Source organism: Crocodylus porosus, unplaced genomic scaffold, assembly GCF_001723895.1.
Source record: "Crocodylus porosus isolate Cpor-Errol unplaced genomic scaffold, CroPor_comp1, whole genome shotgun sequence".
Classification (NCBI taxonomy): Eukaryota; Metazoa; Chordata; order Crocodylia; family Crocodylidae; genus Crocodylus; species Crocodylus porosus.
In genome coordinates this window covers 42,376,041-42,390,690 of record NW_017728951.1, presented here as the reverse complement: position 1 = coordinate 42,390,690, position 14,650 = coordinate 42,376,041, and positions in this window count along the sequence as shown.

Here is a 14,650-nt window from a genome sequence, read left to right as displayed (position 1 = left end):
CCTCTTCCACCAAGGAGACAAGGAGAGCGAACAGCTGTGCTTTTCTAACAACACCATTGATAATGCATTTTTAATAATATTTCTAACAATTTGATGACCTATTTGGAGCTGGTGCTAGATGTATTCCTCCAAGGGGGCAATTGTAAAGGTCTGAGGCTTAGTGTGCCTACACAGTCCTATGAGCTACTATTGACTGCCCAATATGCCTGCACCATGGACTGTCCTCAATAATTGAGCTTACATCTTCATGGGTTCCCAATATGTGGTCCGTCCTTAGTTTTACTTCCCCTTCTGACCTCAAGGTAAATTCCTTCTCAGATCACTCTCATGGCTATCACTTGTGGCCAGTATCCAATTAATCGCCTGAGTCCCAGTGCTTCTCCCCATTAACTTCAGAGTACAAACAGCAAACCACAGCCAGCCCGACACACTGCCCTGGCTGGGTTCCCATGTTCTTTCCCCGCTGAGGGAGAAATTCTGTCTCCTCTGAGTGGTTCCCTTTAGCAGGCTTTCTACTTCATCCCCTCTTGCAGGTAACAACCAAGAAGCACAGCACGCACCAGACTGGTTCCTTGTCTTCCCCTTCCAACACTCCCACACTTGTTCTCAGCTTCAAGTAAGTCTCACAGCCCTCGTTTCCCTCCTGCAAGCCCCATTGACTCCCTGACTGAGGTCAGGCAACTCACCACACCATGTGCCAGCATGAACTCCTGCTGGCATCCCCTCTCCAGGGAAAAAACCCTCCTGACCCTCGAGCTTTTAACTTCCAGGCTAGCCACCGGAGCCTTTCAAGGCAGCTTCCAGCCAGTGCAGGCTCCTGTCACAAACCCGGTGGGAATCAATCAAGCTGCAGTAACGTGCTGCACTGCTTTATTGTTTTCACTTCCCCATACAACTAAGATGCCCTGTTCCCTGCCATCCCTGCCTGTAGTCCATCCATACTCTGTCCTATTGTGATGAGGCATGACCAATGCCCTGTCACAGCGATGATATCCTTTATTTCCCCAAAATGTCACTTGTGGCCCCATGTTTGTCTTCTGGGAGTGGACAGGCTGGGTTCATCTGTGGTCTGCAGCAGTGCCTGTTGGGGGTCTTGGTGTCCATGGGCAAGTGAGGGTCTGGCTTCAGGAGGTGGGTAGAAGGCTGGAAGGGTGGATGGATGCATGGACAGATGAAAGAAGCAATGGACGTGTGAGGGTGTAGCTCTCGCTACATAGTTCTTGCTCTCACTTCAGAGGCTTGGGGCCCCTGCTCCCACTTTACCTGGGCTTGGTTGCTTAGGTTACCTCCAGAATCTCTAATTGTCCAGGGGCTTTCAGCTGATGGCCCATGATTCTGGCAATTTCACCCCATTTCTCCCCTCCTTGGCTGTAAAATTGAAGGGTCTGCAGCCTACATGCTGCCTTAGGATCATGGGGTGTCTCTCTACTCACTCTGCCTTGAAGCTTCAAGACCCACCTATAACCAGATCCCCAACACACTGACCTACTGAGTTGATCATCCCCTAGTTATCTGATCAGTGAGGAACTGTACTGAATCAGAATGAAGGGGAAAAGAAAAGGGATGGCAAATATTTAGGGCCCAACACAACCACCCTTACTTTACACCCTTGTAACGTAAGTGTAATGTACATTAGTGGACGTTAGTATAATGTACTCTATTAGTGGGATGGTATGAATTTCAACCCTAAATAGTACTTGCCAAATTTTACTAGATTTCATTTTTTCACTTTTACCTTTTGTTTTCCCATCCTTTACTGGCACTCTACAAAGTCCTTGTTTGGAGGAGATTTCAACATAAATATATGTCACAAGTGAGGAGACACAAGGCAACACACTGTGAACTGTCTGTTTTGCATTACTATTAAGTCATTTTGAAAGGAAGGAGATTACAAAAGGGTTTATGAGACAGAGATAAAGAGAGATCATCTCCTCTCATTACTTTCCGTCATCCAGAGCTGTAACCCTTTGGCTAAATACAGAGAGCCAAAAAGCCCAAGGCTGAATTAATTCAATCATTGTAGGTTAATCTAAGATGCATAGATTGAACTGATAAGCAAGTGAACAGACTTTCACTTTTGATTCTGGAAAGGCAGCCACATGCCTACAGTGGCTCAAGCCAGAACCTAGGGGGCACTACAGCATGCCTTCTTGCTGGACTGGAGCAAACAGCTTGGGCCAAGGCTAGCCCATCCACTCTGCAGAGGGAGTTTGCGGGGGAGGTGCAAAGCACCCTGGGATGCTGAGGGACTGTGAGTTAACTTGAATCTGGAGCTGAAGAACAGATACAAAAAGAACTATTCTAGAGTCAGACTCAAAACCATGTGCTGGGTCAGAGCCAAGGCTCTAATGCAAACACTCCCCTAACTCACCCAAATCGAAATTTTATATTAAAAGTTTTATCCCTTCTCTACATGAAAGTGATTTTTGAATGAACTAGGCAAGTCCAGAGATTTTTTGGTTCAGAGTTGAGAACTAACCTAAGTCTCAGGCAAACAAAAACCTGGTTTGAACAAGACATCAGGGCATTATAAAATACTTCTGACTTACTGCATCAGATGCATCTGAAATCACTTTGGAGAATACAAGATGGAGAGAGTAGATATTATGAATTGTAGGTACTGGAAACAAGAAATACAATTTATTTTTTGGTTAGCTTTTTCTTCAGAAAAGCTCCAAAACAGGGGCAGGCTAGAAATGTACCTTATAGACTAAGCAGTACAGTACAAGGACCCAATCCTGTTCCACATAAAACCAAGTGGGATGTGGCAGAATGTGACCTACTGCAGGTTGTGATGGGATCCCATACAGATGTTTGTTACAGCACTCTAACTTACAGCACTGAAGTCTAATACCACATCCATCCAGGGTTATCTTAGAGTAGGAGCTGCCATTTTTACAATGTTCTCTGTGCCGTAACCATCTGTTTGGTATCATCTGTAGAGGGCTTTTTGTGTGCCAGCCATGCAATAAGTTTAACTTCTGTACCTGGCCACTATGACTACAATCAGCCATGAAACAAAAACTGATCCATTCCCATTTTTCTCCCCTACCCAAAGGCTTAGCAGTGAGATTTTACAATGATGGCAAAACGGTTTGCTTAGGTGGGTTGGGGTTTCATCTATTTTCACTGCACCTTTTAGATTGTGTGAGGACAAGGCAACAAATCCCAGTCTGTTCAAACGCAGTTTGACCTTTGTACTAATTTGCTTTATTATTTTTAGCTCTCAGATGGTGCATTATGTTATATCCAGAAGTCTGATTATAACAGGCCAGTATTTTAATGATTTATGAGGGGCATCTGGGATCACATGGGTAGCATATGCATCGTGCCACTATAATAGCAGCAGCTTTTATTGATCCATACCAATGTTCACAGAGACATGAGAATGTCAAATTCCAATAAGCTTTTCTACAAACCTGATTTAACAGGTGGTCAAGCTTGTGCTGAAATTGTCCGTGGCACTTATTACAGGAATAAAACAAAACAGCTGAATCACTTCCATCCATTGTATTGTAAGATGATTTCCATTCCTTTCTACTGCTCCATTTCTCCCTGTCCGTGAGCAAGGAAATATCTGGCACACTTCCTTTCAAGAAAAGTCCCAGTAGAAAGAACACATGCTGTTGGAACCACAGTCATGAAGGCTCTCTAAAATGCCAACTTTTGGCCTTTGCAAGTGGCAGTCATGCTGTTGTAAAGGTTCAGAAAGCAAACACAGAAGTTGTCAGCACATTAAGTGCAGACTGTTTTGTGACAATGTCTCACAGCAGCAGCAAAATGAATTTTCTACTTTCCTTAAGTCAATCTAGGGGGCTGAAAATAGGACACAGAGAACAAAGTCCTAAAGAATAAGGTATAGAGCTATGTTTCAGTGCAGATGGGGTCACATTTTTGTTTGGGTTTACACAGGTGGAATTTGACTGAGTTTTATGATCAAATCAACACATCAACTGTAAGTAAAATTCATTCCAAAGCACCATAGTTCTGTCCCAGATTTAATCCTGGCCAGGCTTGTGGCAGGACCTATGGTAATGGTAAATCACATAATTTCTCCTTTCTCCTACTATAAAGTTGAGCTAGTAGTGTCTGCCTCATATAAGATCAATTTAATAAGGGTTGAAAGGGGCATTGAAGTGCTACAGAACTGCCACACAGCACAACTGATGCCCATCTCCTGAGGCTCCCCTTTGTCCCACACACTCTCTCATTTTCCAGATCCCTACCATGTAAATCTAGAGCTATACCAATCCCCTGCTCCGGTATCCAGGTGGTACAGACTGAATGGTACTCTACAGCTTGGAGCAAAGTCTGTGGGTCACAAACAGAGGGCAGTAAAGCTGCAGATAACTCTAAGGGCATATGTACCTGCCACAGGGGTTTACTTCAGTTTAATTCTCCCTAAATTGAATTGGTGGCTCTTTAAAAACACTGCTTCAGATTTAGGGAGAAGTCAACCCCCCTGGCACGTACACAAGGATTGGGCTCACCCTTACCTGCCTCTCAGGCAGCAGATAGGGGAGGGCGAGTTTCCAGCAGGCCGAGCAGTTCCTGAGCTGGAAGAGTGGCGGGGCTGGTGCTTCCCTCCACAGCAGTGGCAGCATCCCCCAGGCAGCACCCGCCCATAAGCACCTGGCCCAAGCAGCCCCAGAAGACACCTTCAGGGGAGCCTGGCTGCCCACATAACCCCTGAGATGCACAGGGCCCAGTGCTTCCCTCCACAGCAAATTAAACCACCTCAGAGATGTTTTATTTTGCTGCATCCCCAAGTCATTTAATGCACATTACGCTGCCAACATGTGTAAACAGCTGCACCATTAAAGTGGTGCAAAAGGGCATTAAGCCACTTTAAAGGCCAATTTTGTGGCGTGTACAAATGGCCTAAGACTGGCATTGCAACTTAACACTTAGTGCAGTTAAAATATGAGGAAACATCTGTTTAAGCAGTTTAGTATGCGTTAAGCCTTCATGGCATAGCAAATTTGCTCTCTTTCGGCAAAAGTTTTCTCTTAGGGTGCAGACAGAAGTGCAGCTCCCAGCCATAACTCAGAACAATTTTTGCAGAGCGGTCTAAGTTACAATGTTACCCCAGACCAAACAGAAATTCACTGCTGGTTCCAGGGGGAGAGGAGTCTAGGTGCCAGAGGGGAGCCCGCAGCCAGGTTCCCATAGCAACAACCACAGCTCTCTGCCAGTACTCACAGTTTTCAGCATGGCAGGGGAAAGGCAAAGGAAGAAGCCCATTCTTGGGGCTCCCCAGCTGGTGCTGAAGGATGGGTTGGGTGAATTGGAGCCCACCACCTTGGGGGCGGGACTCAAAAACATCCACCCCATCCTCTAGGAGGGGCTGAAAAACCCCCAGGCAGGCTGGCCTTCCTCCACTCCCTTTCCCCCCCTCCCATTCTGAAAATAGCAACAGGCTGTCACAAAAGTTACAAAAGATGCTATGTTTTGAAACATCTTCATCTGATACCTCCTGCAATGAAGGGTTAGATTTTCATTTGATCAGCCATATTTAAGCTATTTGCAGCCATGAGCTTGTGTTTGGTCACATCTATAAACTTCTTTCTGTGGCCAGATCAGGCAAAAATTGTCACTGCCATCTGTACCTTTAATATATACTAACTGCATGCTGATGAGCTGCTTCCTTCATTAGCAGCCTTCTCACAGTTGCAACTGTTCAGGACAGCTGGCTGTCTAAAGGGGACACGCCACTCTGTTACAAGTTAATGCAGGACAAAAGAGCCTCCCAGTGTACCTGACACTGGTAAACTCTTTGGGGCAAGAACTGCTTCCTTCTAAACCAATGGAACTGAATCTAGAATCTCTGGATCTCAAAGCATGAATTTCTATTTCCCCAGCTAAAACACTCAGCTACCAAAGGTTCATTTACCTCCTTATGTGACCCAGCTAGTAGCAGACAGGAACAGAGAACCACAATAAATTGGTATGTGTCACAGTTGTGATCTGGACAATGCTTAGCAGAATATAGCATTGTACTGTAGGTGCTACTCTAAAAAAAATTATTTAAAAAATAAACACAGTTAAGTTTTTTAAACATACTGGGTAATGACTGGCCAAGGTGACCTGCAAAACATGAGAGATGAAAAAGTAGGGAGTAAATTTGGAGGCTAGAGATGTACCTTACAGACTAAGCAGTACAGTACAAGAACCCAGTCCTGCTCCACATGAAATCAAGTGGGATGTTGGCAGAATGGATGAAGAATTAGAAACAGTACTGTGAGTGGGCACTCTTTATCGGTGTCCTCCATTCCCTGCACTGTCCTCCTCACTCAGCTGCCACACTTAATTAGAAAAGAAATAACAAAATTAGAGAGGTTGACAACCACATGGTGCGATGCTGGAAGGCAGATGTTTTGGCCTCTGCTAAAGGGCTCTGCCTCCCCTACACCCTGTCCTGACCCCTCTTGAAGTGAATTGAGGCACATTTATGTTGTTAAGGTCTGATTCTTTGTGTGGAGAGGCATCTTGCCTTGACCCGCTTGCCAACAAGTTTACACTCAAAGTTTAGTGACAGTTAATAAGCTTCTCCAGTCTGGACTCTGTTCACCGCCCCAACCAGTGAAGAACAAATCTATAATGCCCCTTTAGTTCAGTTGTCCCCTACTTTATAGCTTGGGTTCCTCAGTCAAGTTTCCTGGGAAACCTAGTCCCTTTTAGTCTGGATCCTTAGAGAAGCCATTTTAATCTCTGGCCCTCTCCACACTGTTTAAGGCTATCTCAGCCTCCACACACAGTCTTTCCCCACTGAGACTCATCCTCCAGTGGGTAAACAGAGTTGTTTCTGGCTCCCTTCTTCCCAGTACAGCCCCAAAGTCCAACTGCTGCCAACGGGTTATCTCTGGGAGTCACCCCAGCTGATTTCCTTCTGGCTCCCAGTGTTTCCCTCCAGCCGGCATCACTGAGGTCTCTCACCCTCCTTTGTGCCTCCACATGGATTTACAACGGCTCCCTCCTGCTGTCTCTTACTTCCCTTCTGGGGAAACAGCAGCCACCGGTTTTTCAATAGTGCCTTCCGGCTCTTCAGCTAATCAACACTGGCCCCCACAGCAAGCCTCTGCACTGGCTGGGGAATCCCCTCCTCTTTCTCAGAGGAGTCTACCATTGCCAGACATGAACTGGCAAGATGGTTCCACCCCAGGTAAGTAACTACCTGCTCACTTCTAACCCTTATGACAGGGGCCACAGGTTACAAGTACCAAAGTAGCATGTAGGCCTTCTGTCATCCAGCTAGCTGGGATTTCCCTTTATCCAGTATGTGGCCTTCTCTTGTTGCACTGGTTGCACTTATATGTGAAATAGTGGAGAAGCAAGTCATCACACTATGTTCTTTGCTGCTGCTTTGGGAATGACAGTTTCATCCCAAACACCAATAGTGGCTGTTAACAAGAGAACATTTTCTGCTACTGGAACTAAACTTGTAAGGACAAGATGCTAGCAAACTGCTTCTCCCTCCCAGTCATGGTATTGAGGTGTAGCACATAACTATAAATGAAACCTTTTCAGCACCCACAGCTGTACCTGTTTTGAAGAAACTGACCCAGAGGCAGAATATTACTAACAATTTGTGAATGATCCTCAACATGTGCTGCTTCTCTGCCTGAATACCCAAAACAGAGTTGCTAATGATAGGCATGAACATCGATGAGGAGGCACATAGGTATCACAAGGACAAGGAACTGCACACCAGTTACTAAAACTTGGGTAAAGGAGTCTTGGAATGGTCCTGATATGGAAGAGGTTGAGAGCACCATTGGTTAGTAAAATGGAGCCTTCTGGTCATTGCCTATTCAGAACAGAATCAAAATTCCACATTTGTCTTCCACAAAGTGAAGCTGACTAAAGCTAGGGAATTGCATTCTCTGCTGAGATTCATTCTGGTATAATATTCCTAAACCTGTAATTAAGTACAGGGATGGGTCACTGGAAGAATAAAAAGATATACCCCATCTAAGCCCTGGATTTGATCTTTCTTATGTTGGTATAAATCAGGAGTAATTATGTCAATGTAAAACTTCCATCTAGAGGTGAGCTCAGAATGTGACCCCCAAAATTCAACCTTATCTACAAAGCACAGCCATAACAGACACTAGCTTCATTCCAGCAGGAAGCTTGGATTATTAGGAGGAGATTTTTTGTTGCTTAACTTTGCATGTTCAAATTCCTTAGTGTCATGAGATGGCCATCTTGAATCTGGGCCAAGGTGAGGGAGAGAGATCTAAATTAGAGGTGACTATTGGTCAATTAAGGGACAAACCTTCTGCAAATCTGCAAGTATTTGGATGGCTAGAGTCCATTACAGAAAGATGAACTTTGTCATGGTATTTGAATCCAGATGCAAAGTTTCCCAAAGTTCAGTGGATGAACCAAACATGACATTCCAAACCCAATATTAGAAGTTTCCTGGTTCCCCCCATTCCAGTCACAGCTCATATGATGATACATGGGCACTAGAAGATTCACTGAGTAAATGGATGTTACCTCAGTTGGCTGTTCCTTAGACATTATCCTGAATAGCTCCATATCCACACTAGCAAATCTGTGCTCTGCAGTTTCCACACTGGTCTCACTCCTGGAGGGGAGGATATAGTGTGGGCAGGACTCAGGCAGGTCTTTAGCATCACTTTCTCTTTCTAGAGATTTAAAGGAAAAGTACACATGTTCCCACAATACCGGTCTTGCAAACAGGGACAGAAACACTGACTGAATGATACTATGAAATTCTCTGAGACTAAATCCTTGTCCTAAGTATCAAGTGAAGCTCACAGCTGAGAGCAATATTACCACTTCTGTCAACCTTCCAAACCTCAGGAAACCCAGAGGAGAGGGGTAAAACAAGCTGAACAACATGTTTTTACATACATAAAACAATAGCAAGTACCTCTACTGACCCCACAATCAAACCATCACTTTTTGTTCAGCCTTCCAAAGACCACACAGAGTTTGACTGGAGGGCCAGTTTTATGAAAGGACATGAAAGATGTAATCTTACCTGTAGAAAATACAGTATAATCCTTTTCTTCATCTCAGCTGAAATGGGCAGAAGTAGCTGCTGACACAGACAGAAGCACTTTACAAATAAAACATTTGAAATGAGTCATTAGCAGGTTTTCTTGACAATGACTGCAGCAGCTGGGTAATTTTCACATAAAGCACACTGGACCATTTCCTAGTGAACATCATGGAGTCTCTGGCTCCTCTCCCCTATCAGACATAGGAGATTCTCCTTGAAGTAGGACAAGTGTTTTCTGGGTGAGTAAAAGATGAGTAGTTTGAACTTTTGAATGTCACAACAGAAAATCTTTATCAGCAAGGGCAGTCCTGTGGCCAGCCCTGCTGTTCTGTAGGCCATGCCCTGGCCTACTCTCCTTTCAGAGGTTCTCGTCCCGGGCTGTGTGCATGACATGGTTGCCAAAGAGCTCAATGTGCTGGTATTTCAGCAATACCACTGAAAACTAAGCTGTTAATAGCTTTAAAGAATGAGACCAAAGCCTTACAACAGGAGCAGAAGCTGACTGGAAGCTAGTGCAGCATCAGATGCAGGTTTTGGCTCTGCCCCTGGTTACCTAAACCAAAGAGGCAACAGCAGGAACATATCGGACCAGCTGGAGCCTTTGGGTTTTTGCATGACTGTACATGTTGCATGTGCTGCTGTACTGAGTCCTAATGGTTTACCTTTGCCACTCAGATGGATGGGATCAGGAGTGCTCAGCAAGAAATCCCTGTCAGAAACTGTAATGACCCTACAAGCAGACTGCTGGAGGGCCCAGCCCTACAGCCGCTCTTCTGTCAGTTTTTGCTCTGCCAAAAATCCTACCATCTTCAAGGGAATAAGGACTGAAGGAGAATTGACTGCAGGAGCTGGCGTATGCTTCTTCCTTCATTTTCCTGCTAAGAGCCAAGTTCAGGCCCTTAGGGCTCTGAGTTTCTCTTGCTCCAGCTGATGACCTCACAAACACCTAGAGCAGGGAAGGAACACAGCTCCCTGCACAGCTTTAAATGTTTGTGTTTCCCTGCAAATGCTCATGACATCATTGACACTTGAGGACCTGAACTCTGGTCTTGGCAGGTAAAAGCCTTTTGGGTCACCTTACATTGGGGTTCCTGCTCTTGATGAATATTTATTTAACGATTGCTGAATGGCTACAATTAAATGATTGTAAAGCACAGTCTAAAATGCAATGGTAATAAATTCTTAATAGCTGATGCTATAACAACCAGTTACAAAAAATATATAGTAATGTGTAGATTGTTAACACAATGTCTGGGCTTGTTTAATGCAGGGCTTTAAATAGTTACAATGCATGCTATTAAAATGGCACATAAAATTCGTAACTAGTAAATAAAGGGTCCAATTCAGCAACAAAATATTTCCAGGCTTCAGTAGCGTAGAAGCCACAGAAGATTGATTTTTGTGAGCATGCCTCTGCTGTGTTGCCTGTGGCTATATGGACCCCAAATCATACTTAGAGTGGAATTTTTCAGTTCCATTTTACTTACCGCTATGTAGGAACAGATTAGAAACGGGAGTCTGTAAACTCTTGCTCTGTTGCAGTGGACTCAGTTACATGAACAAGAACTAGTCCCGTGAGTAAAGGTTCAAAGGATTAGGCCCCTCTGAACCTTAACTGAACTGTGTGAATCATGTTAATTCATTGTCTAGCAAAAAACAGCTCCAGGCTCCTGTTCCTGCCACTTCACACTGATGTACTGTATTTAAGAGGTCATCAGCCCATTTAGAGCCACTTCAGTATCTTGCTTTTCAGGGTCAGTCACTTTCTGTGCATTATAGAAGCTCAAGTTCTTGTTGCTCAGGTCTTTCACACTCTCCCTCAGCTATATTTAGAGAAACACCCTCAGGTTATATTTTCTACGGACCAAGTCATCTGGTCTTCTTCTGCCAGATTGATAGAAAGGCTACATTTATTTTTTGGTAGGACCATAAATATTCCCCCTCAGTTCACATGGAGTAAGGTTCAACTCACTTTAAGTTATGGTATCATAACCTGGTCACATGGACAGGATGCTTAGCACCAACAACGTACTGAAGGACAGGTCTTCTCATGAAAACAGGGTTATATAAAGAGGAACCTAGGAAGTGCCTTCCCACTATACAGGGTAGCAAGAGCAAAGCTATTGAAACAGATTCTGACAAGTCACCCCAGGGCATGTGGTCACCTTACCCTAACTGTGCAGCTGGGCTAAAGTTGTCAGTCTGGGAGCCCCTACTAAATTTGGAAGTGCTATTCAGGTTACATCCTCCAGCTGCTGGAGAGATTTTCTTACAAACAGTTGGCTGCTCAAATACCCTGTGCATCCCTAGAAACTGCCAGTGTCTCGACTTTCAAATCCAGGCAGCCCTACCTCAATCATCACTGTAGTTGATTCATACTGCCTATATCCCACAACATTCCCAGCAATCGATAAATTATGGCTCCAGAGAGACTATCAGGTTAACCAGCAAGAAGGAAGAATGACGATTGCGATACTTGTCATTTGTGCAGAGATGTAACAGATGAAGCACAAACATATGTTACTTTAAAGGAATTTTTCCAAGGGATAGGTTTTCTGCAATCTGTCTATCTAACTTTGAAATACTTGATTGGCATGAACCTGACTTGACCTACTTTGGCCAGGCCCAGGTCTCCAGCCTGGTCTTTTACCATCAGAAATAAAATATAGTCCATCTGAAGTATGTTCAAGATGACATCTTAACTAAGATGACAGGGTTACAGTATGAACCAGTCTGTCAATAAATGAATGCTGAGCATTGAGTTTACAGGGTGAACAATCAATTAAACATTTACTGAACCAAGCAAACTATACTATTCTACAAATATATAGAATCAAATATATAGATATATATTTTAATCACACTAGTAATTCATGGATTATTGAGGCAAGAATATCAATGGACTGAAAACTTCTTTGTTTGACTCAGAAAATATACAGCAAAAGGCTAATGAGGTAATGCTTGCTAAGGGAATGGCTTCAAATTTAACTCATAAGGCAGAATAATTCCTCCAGAATCAAACACAGTATTTTGTAAGTCCTTCTGTCCCTATGCTAGCCCTCAGATGCAGCTTATGGTTTAGAAGAAAGAAACGACACCACCTGGTCATCATTCACCCTGCCCCTGAGTATTGCAACTTTAATACATTAAGAAGAAAGTAATATGAGTTTCCCAGGACTGGGATTTATGTTAAGGAATTTTATGTTCTGGCCCTCTCACATTGCAGTCCCAAACAGTGCTAGATACAATACTGAGAAGCATAGTTTGGTGCATCTGAATACAATTAAAATTGAGCTGGCGTATCTGCAATAATACAGTCCAAATGGGCATACTTTGTTGCTTGTCCCATTCACCCAAATGTTCATGGAAAGATTCTCACGCAAGAATTACCATAAGAAGAATGAAAGAGACAACATGAAAAAGCATCAAAACAGTTTCAAGGCTGTTTTAAAACAATACAATAGAGACAATACACAGTCTCCCTGTGAATAGCTTACTGCTTTGGTATTTATGCCTTCTGTTTCCCCATCACTGCCACTTGTCTCATTCATCTGTGTCTGGTCATTTAGACAGCAAGTTCTTTGGGGCTCATTAGCTCTGATTTTCGCCACCTGGGACACTGAGCTTCCCCAAGCTCATGGGCCCCAATAAAAATGCTAAGGAAATAATAAACAATAATGTTTGGCCAAGAGTTGTAGTGCTAAATGCAGGAATCACCAACCATGCAACATCTATGACCTATGTTGGAAAGGGTGTCAGAGCTGATGATCATAATGCCCTTCAGGTCTATGAAAGGATTGCTCAGTTACAATTCTCCAGCAAAAATCTATTTATATTTAATTAAATTGTATTACACCGTTCAGCTAAAATTACTACTTCAAGTACAAACTGACTCAAAATTAATCTAAATATAGTACTAACTTTTCTCTCGCTTGGTTAAATAATTACTATGATACACTTTCAATAGGGCAAAGACCAGAAATATCTTATATGAATATCATTAAGAGATGGGCCAGCAGGGTTCTTTGGGTAGATGTGATATCTTTTATTAGACCAACTAAACAGCTGGAAAAAAATGTTCTTTGCAAGCTTTTGAGCACAAACACCCTTCTTCAGGCACAGGGAAACTGCTTGTGTTATGTGTTCTCAAATGTAGAAAAGAAGCTAATTTACAACATGCAGGTCTGTGAAAATGCAAATGAGTGGTAGTTTGGAAGACAACAGGTAGATAGGAAGGGAGGAGGGAGAAGGGAGGGAAATGTGTGAAGGAATGTAAGTGGTTATCAGACAGTAGGCAGGTTATAATGTGTCATAAATCTAATGTTTATTTTTAGCCTTTTTGTAACCATTACATTTATAAAGTGAAATGTAAAGGCTCATCTATGAAAGGTGTTTTGTAAATTCCCTTTGAGGATTAGAACTGAGAGATCAGAGAGGGAGTAGTTGTCTTGTGAGAAGTGTGTACCCACAGGTGGTTGGATATTTTGTCTTTGATGGATTTTTGATGTGTGTTCATTCTGGTGTGCAGTTGTTTGGTTTCACCTACATATTGTCCATCATTTGGCCCACTGGATGAGATGTGTTACATTTCTGGAGGTGCAGGTGTAAGATCCAGGAATGGTGGTGGTTTTGTTTTGGGGTATGGTTATTATGGGAGTGGTGGAGTTAAATTGGCAGGTTTTACATTTCTTGTCCTGGCCCGGTCTGGATCCATTGGGTGCGGCTTGGGTCATAGGAAATTTGTTTCTGGTGATGAGGTTAGCAAAGTCCAGTGCTTGTTTGAAGGTTAGGATGGGTTGTTCTGGAAAGAAATCTTTAAGATTTGGGTCTTGTTCTAGGATGGGTTGCAATCGTTTGAGGATTTTTTGTATAGGTTCCAGGGAAGGGTAGTATGTCATAACTAATGGTGTGTGTTTCATGGGGATTTTGCTTTTGTACTGCAGCAAGTCTTTGTGTGGTATCTGGGTGACTCTTTCAAAAGTGCAGTCTATCTCTGTGGAGGAATGTCCTTGTTGGGTGAAAGCCCTTTTGGGATTTGTGAGGTGGCAACTGGGGGTATTCTCCTCAGTGCAAGTTTGGTAGTATCAGAGAGTTTGGCTATATACTACAGCTTTTTGGTGCATTTAGGATGATTGCTGGTTCTATGTAGATAGATATGTATGTCGGTCTGTGGGTTTCTTCTGTATGATGGTTTGTATTTTACTATTCTGGATAATCATCATGGTGTCTAAAAAGGAAATGTTGGTACTGGAGTGTTCAAGAGCTAGCCTGATAGAGGGGTGATGATTACTGAATTTGTGATGGAAATCAATCAGAGACTGCAGGTTTTCAGCCCAAATGATAAAGCTGTCATCTATATATCTTAGGTATAGCGTGAGTTTGATGGTGCAGCTCTTGAATTCTTCTTCCAGGTGGGTTATAAAAAGATTGGCATACTGTGGGGCAATATGGTGCCCATAGCTGTGCTCATGGTCTGGGGGAAGTGTTGGTTGTTGAAATGGGCATTTTAAGATTGCATGGTTGAACATGTGTAAATTGCATCACAAAAAAAGAAGAAGTTAAAAGACTTAAACAAGCTAAAACTAAGAGGGATTAAACTAGTCATTAAATACATAT